Source organism: Sphaerodactylus townsendi, linkage group LG11 (genome assembly GCF_021028975.2).
Source record: "Sphaerodactylus townsendi isolate TG3544 linkage group LG11, MPM_Stown_v2.3, whole genome shotgun sequence".
Classification (NCBI taxonomy): domain Eukaryota; kingdom Metazoa; phylum Chordata; class Lepidosauria; order Squamata; family Sphaerodactylidae; genus Sphaerodactylus; species Sphaerodactylus townsendi.
The window spans coordinates 10260884-10267156 of record NC_059435.1 but is presented as its reverse complement, the minus strand read 5'-3'; positions in this window follow the sequence as shown (position 1 = coordinate 10267156).

Below are 6273 nucleotides of genomic sequence, written 5' to 3'. Positions count from 1 at the left end.
TTTTAAAAAATATGGCAGCCACACTTCACAGCATACACTCTGGTTAGCACTTATTCCCAAGTGTGGAGCTGGTGTTTTGGGGGGAGGGTTGCCAGTTCTGGAAATACCTGCAGATTTTGGAAGTAGAGCCGAGGGAGGACAAGGTTGGGGGCAGCGGTGGGATTCAAATAATTGAACAACTGGTTGTTTACAAGCACTGTTGTAACAACCGGTTCTGCCGAAGCTGTGCGAACCAGCTGAATCCCACCACTGGTTGGGGGGGGAGGGGACCACAGTCCATCTTCCAAAGCTGCCATTTTCCCCAGGTGAACTGATCTTTGGCTCTTTCCGCACATGCTGAATAATGCACTTTCAAACTGCTTTCAGTGCTCTTTGAAGCTGTGCGGAATGGTAAAATCCACTTGCAAACAATTGTGAAAATGGTTTGAAAACGCATTATTTTGCGTGTGCGGAAGGGGCCTGGGTCTCCTAAAGATCATTTGTGAAAGCTGGCAACTCTTGTGAGGGGAGGGGGCGTCCCAGGCAGGAAACTGGAGTCGCACCTTCCTTAGCAGTTCCCCTGCGTCCCACTTCATTACAGATGCACTAAAAGGAATCTTGTTCTCTTTGCATTTTATGTACTCGTGAAAAGCTAAAATAAAGGATTGTGTTCTAAATCTTGAGGCCCTCTTCATATTATCCTGTTTCAGTGCGTGTTCACCTTGGGTTGGTTATAATGAGAGAGCCGAGCGTGGTGTCGTGTTTAAGAGCAGAGGGACTCTAACCTGGGGAACCGGGTTTGATTCCCCACTCTTCCACGTGTGTGGCAGACTCTTATCTGGAAAATTTGTTCACCAGATCCTACAGGTGAAGCCTGCTGGGTGACCATGGAGCTTGTGCAGTTGCGGAACTCTCCCCACTCCAACCTACCTCCTACAAAGTGCCTGTTGGCCGGGGAAAGGAAGGGAAGAGTAAGCGTGTAAGCCTCTTTCCAGACTCTTTACAAGTGGAAAAAACCATGGTCCCTCCCAGGAGCAGCAGTGGCGTAGGAGGTTAAGAGCTCGTGTATCTAATCTGGAGGAACCGGGTTTGATTCCCAGCTCTGCCGCCTGAGTTGTGGAGGCTTATCTGGGGAATTCAGATTAGCCTGTGCACTCCCACACATGCCAGCTGGGTGACCTTGGGCTAGTCACAGCTAATCACTATTGGGCTAATCACTATTCACTAGTTGTACAAGGAATTACATTCTATCAAGGGTATTTACGGCATATGTCTCACTACTGAACAGACTGGATCCGGATATCAGTGAGGTCTCTATCCTGAAGACAAATGCATCCAAATACAATCAATTAATAATACAGAGCCATAGCAACCAGTGGGCCATGATGTCTTGTGGAATGCATTTAAATATATGTGTGTCTCTGCGTGTGTCAAAATGATTTTTTTTCCTGTTCATCGTTACCTTTCAAAAAGCTTCCATAATTTGAAACTTTCCCCCAGGAATCATTTTTAAGAAGTCAAAAATTATTGTGTTTTTTTTAAATGGATGGCTCTCAGGTAGACTACTGGGGTCCTGGTGGGGAATCAGCTGTCAGCGTTGACAAGACATGTGACTTTTCAAGAGCCATTTTTTCCCATTAAAAGCCAGACAGCTTATCTGTGCCTGTATTGAATAAAGAAGAACCCACCCCACGTTAGACTTTGATAGGATCTTAATTTGGATTTCTAAAGCCTTATTTTCCTGAATTTATTTTTTTAATACCTGTACCGGTGGTGGGGCCGTGCAGGTTTGTCAGGAATGATCACAGCACCCCTCAATCTTTAAGTCGCACAATGTCATTAAAACAAATTCATTACACCACAGAAGGCCGGCCTGAGATATGTGACAAATAGCAGCCAATCCCGGGTCACGGTGGCAGCCATTGCTGACGGCAGAGGTGAGCAACACTGAGGCAAAGGAATGGGTCAGCTGGCTCTGAGGGTGCAGTTGCAGGAACCCATAGCGATCGGGGTCAGTAGCTGCAAAGGCGGGAACAGCAGGAATCGCTTATAAGCTGCCATTACAGTCCGAACCCTCGGCCTTCATTAGCTATGAGGCCTGGCAAGAGTAACGTGAACCACCCACCCTCCCCTAAAGTTAAGCAATTATTTAATGAAGTTGACATGTTGGCAAATGGTTTTGACATTATTATACTTTGTACTTTTGTTTGCAGCCTGGCAGGTTGGGTAAACGGAATCCCTTAACATCTGTGGGGGCCCCAGAGCTGGGTGATGGCCGGTCTCTCTCCATGGTTGAATGCCAGCAAAGGAAGGGCACAGAGGTGGGGGCGGGCGGTAAAGCAAGCCAATGGAAGCAGCTGGTCAGCCCGCCACCCAACTGGGAAGAGGAGTTGACACCAAGGGTATCCACCCCGGTGGCTCCCGGCTTCCTGAAGCAATGCCCCAATAGGAGTCTGGGGGGACAGCATGAGGTCGGGTCAACAGCAGTTGCTGACCTGGCTGATGCTAAGCATCAGCTTTGTCTCCCAGCTTCTTGAGTGTTATGTTTGTTAATTAATAAATTGGGCAATCTATTTCCAAGTCCTTGTTGTGTTTATTTGCTGAGGAAGGGTCTACATCATCTGCACACAAATGCCTGTGAGGTTGCAGGGTGTCGTTCACCCAAAGTCGCTGCTACAAGAAGCTCCCGGGTTCAAACGGCAGCATCTCCAGTTGAAAGGACCAGGAAGGAAGTGATCAGAGAGAACTAACCACAGAATCTGGAGGACTGATTGCAGAACACCCTGATCTTTGTGGATCAACCATATGATTCAGTACAATGCAGCGTCATGTGTTCAATGAACACAGGTTCCTTTTGAAAGTGCCATGAGGACTTCTTTTCCAGAGGTGGGAGCAGAGGTGGGACCCAGCAGGTTCTCCCCAGTTCCCGAGAGTGGGTTTACCATTATTCTGTGTGTGCCAGGGGGGTTACACTAATTGGGTCTGCTTCTTTCCGTTTAAATCGTCCAGTAGGTCCAAAATCTATCAAGTCCTATTATTTGACATGTAGCTTGGATAGCGAGGTAGAAAACGGGATGATTCTCCCTATTTAGATATTTTAAAAACTATGCTCTTAGAAATAATCGGTAAAAGTTCCTTGTTTAAGGAAAGTATCCTTTCTTTTGATTTCCTAGAAACAAAATTAGAGGTATTTGAGAAGTATTAAGTAATTTGACTGGGCAGTCCAATTAGAGGAGAAGTCGTTGTTTTCCTGGTTGGCAGTAGGCGAGTAGGACTTGCTATAATGAGTTTCCAAATTCATGGACAGAAAGATACCAGCTGGAAATTAGGAACTCTTTTACAGTAAGAGTTTTTTACAGTAACAGAGGGTTCATTAATGCAGATGCCTGGCCGGAATGCCCAATACGTCTGGCTGCCCCAGCACTTCAGCTCCCCACTGGGCTTACACATCACCTCGTTTGAATCCTGCCCACCATGGGAACCTTGTTACTAAGGTACGGATCCCACCACTGGGTGGGAGCCCTCTGGTCTCTCCCTGTTTGTATGGCCTCTTCATCTCAGATGGGGTTTCAGTGCCACGTGACTTTTTCACCCTGGCCTCTGACAGCCTAATACAGCCCAGGAAAACCCTGGGCCCTCCTAGAGTTACCAGCTCCTTGTTAGGAAGTTCTTGGGGATTTGGAGGGGTGGAGCATGTGGAGGATGAGGTTTAGGGAGGAGAGCAGTGGTGGGATTCAGCCTATTCCAGTGGTGTGACAGCACTTTTATATCCAGATGTTATGGACTACAGCATTCCCCATCAGCTCCTTCCAGCAATGGCCAGTTGGCCAGTGTTGGAAGAGGCTGGATGGGGAAATCTGTAGTCCATGGGCCACATCTGGAGTCTCAAAGGTCTGGGGCCTGAAAGGGCCTATTCACACCAGTTTAGGTAGAACCGGTGGCTAATTTTTTTTGTCTAGTTCAGAGAACTGGTTGTAATCCCACCATCAATCCCACTGAGTCCTTTCAGAACCCGGCTGTTAAATTATTTGAATCCCACCACTGAGGAGAGGTACTTCAATAAAGGTATAATGGTAATTTGTGGGCTTTTGAAGGGTGGGCTCCATGTCATTGTTTGAGTCCTTCCCTCCCACAAACCTCTCTCTGTGGCTCCCAAATTTTAAAATCTCCAGGTGTACCACCTAAAGGTAAAATGGCGACTCCTCCGGGAAGAGTGAACGATTACATGAAAGACAACAGCTCTTCTCCAGCTTTTTAACATGGTGCTCAGATAACTCCGTTTCTGCTCAACGCGAGGTACCACTTTATTGCATAATTTACAGCCAACCTCATCTGTTACAACTGCCCAATGAACGCCTACCAAGTTTGATGCTTCCTGAGTGAAAAGGTAACTCAGAGAAGCATTATGCTTATTGCTATGGCCATTGCACAGAGGAACACCATGGAAATTAGAAGAAGGGAGTGCCCTTTGGAAGTGCTGCAGAATGAATGCAGAATGGCCTCTTGCTAGTCACTGGTTGGCAAGAGGGCTTAGTAGTGGACAGCCTTTGGGAACCGTTCTTGTCACTGATTAGGAAAATGCAGCTGAAGATCTCCCTCCAGAGACCTGTCAGGATAGACTCGACTGAGATGGATCACATTTCTTTCTTGGCGGGGACAGCATCAGGAGTCAGCCAAGGAAGGGATGTTTCTCCTGCCCTCCCAAGGGAGGTTTCTTGGCACATCCGCAGCCGGCCGTTGTATGTTATTCCATCAGCTAATGAGCCTTGCTCAAGAGGACCCCGATCATATCAAAAGAAGAAGAGTTTGGATTTATATCCCAACACCATATAAGGAGACTCAAAGGGGCTGACAATCCTAGCCCTTCCCTGCAATAAGCAACAAACACCCTATGAGGTATGGGCCGAGAGCCTCCAGCTTCTGTGACTAACCCAAGGTCACCCAGCTGGCATGTGTGGGAGTGTACAGGCTAATCTGAATTCCCCAAATAAGCCTCCACAACTCAAGCGGCAGAGCTGGGAATCAAACCCGGTTCCTCCAGATTAGATACACGAGCTCTTAACCTCCTACGCCACTGCTGCTCCTGGGAGGGACCATGGTTTTTTTCCACTGTAAAGAGTCTGAAAGAGGCTTACACGCTATTTCTCTTCCTTTCCCCACAACAGGCACTTTGTGAGGTAGGTTGGGTTGGGAGAGTTCTGAAGAACTGTGACAAGCCCATGGTCACCCAGCAGGCTTCACCTGTAGGATCTGGTGAACAAATTTTCCAGATAAGAGTCTGCCACACACGTGGAAGAGTGGGGAATCAAACCCGGTTCCCCAGGTTAGAGTCCCTCTGCTCTTAAACCGCGACACTGCAGCTGGCTCTCTCATTACCTGTAAATTCAAATCCCAAGGTGAACACGCACTGAAACAGGATAATATGAAGAGGGCCTCAAGATTTAGAACACAATCCTTTATTTTAGCTTTTCACGAGTACATAAAATGCAAAGAGAACAAGATTCCTTTTAGTGCATCTGTAATGAAGTGGGACGCAGGGGAACTGCTAAGGAAGGTGCGACTCCAGTTTCCTGCCTGGGACGCCCCCTCCCCTCACAAGAGTTGCCAGCTTTCACAAATGATCTTTAGGAGACCCAGGCCCCTTCCGCACACGCAAAATAATGCGTTTTCAAACCATTTTCACAATTGTTTGCAAGTGGATTTTACCATTCCATACATAGCTTCAAAAGAGCACTTGGAAAGCTTGGTCTTGAAAGTGCATTATTCTGCATGTGCGGAAAGAGCCAAAGATCAGTTCACCTGGGGAAAATGGCAGCTTTGGAAGATGGACTGTGGTCCCCTCCCCCCCCCCCAACCAGTGGTGGGATTCAGCCGGTTCGCACAGCTTGAGGCAGTAGAACCCAGGGTTGTTACAAGCAGTTAGCAAACAACCAAGTTTGGTTCAATTGTTTGACCCCAATTGCTGCCCCCCAACCCTGTCCTCCTAAAACTCTACTTCCAAAATCTGCAGGTATTTCCAGAACTGGCAACCCTCCCCCCAAAGGCACTGGCCCTCCCACAATTGGGGAATAGGAGTGCTAGCCAGAGTGTATGCTGTGAGTGTGGCACCATATTTTTTAATTCCTCTGTTGTCACAGCTGGCAAAGTACACACCACCCCAACCACTAACTTGCTTCTGTGCAGCTGAGGGAGAGTGCTGTGGGAGAGCCCGAATGCTGCCTGCTTGACTCCCGCTCAGCGGGGACTATGCACATTTGGTACATGGGAGTGATGTTGTAAAGCCACTCTCCAGGG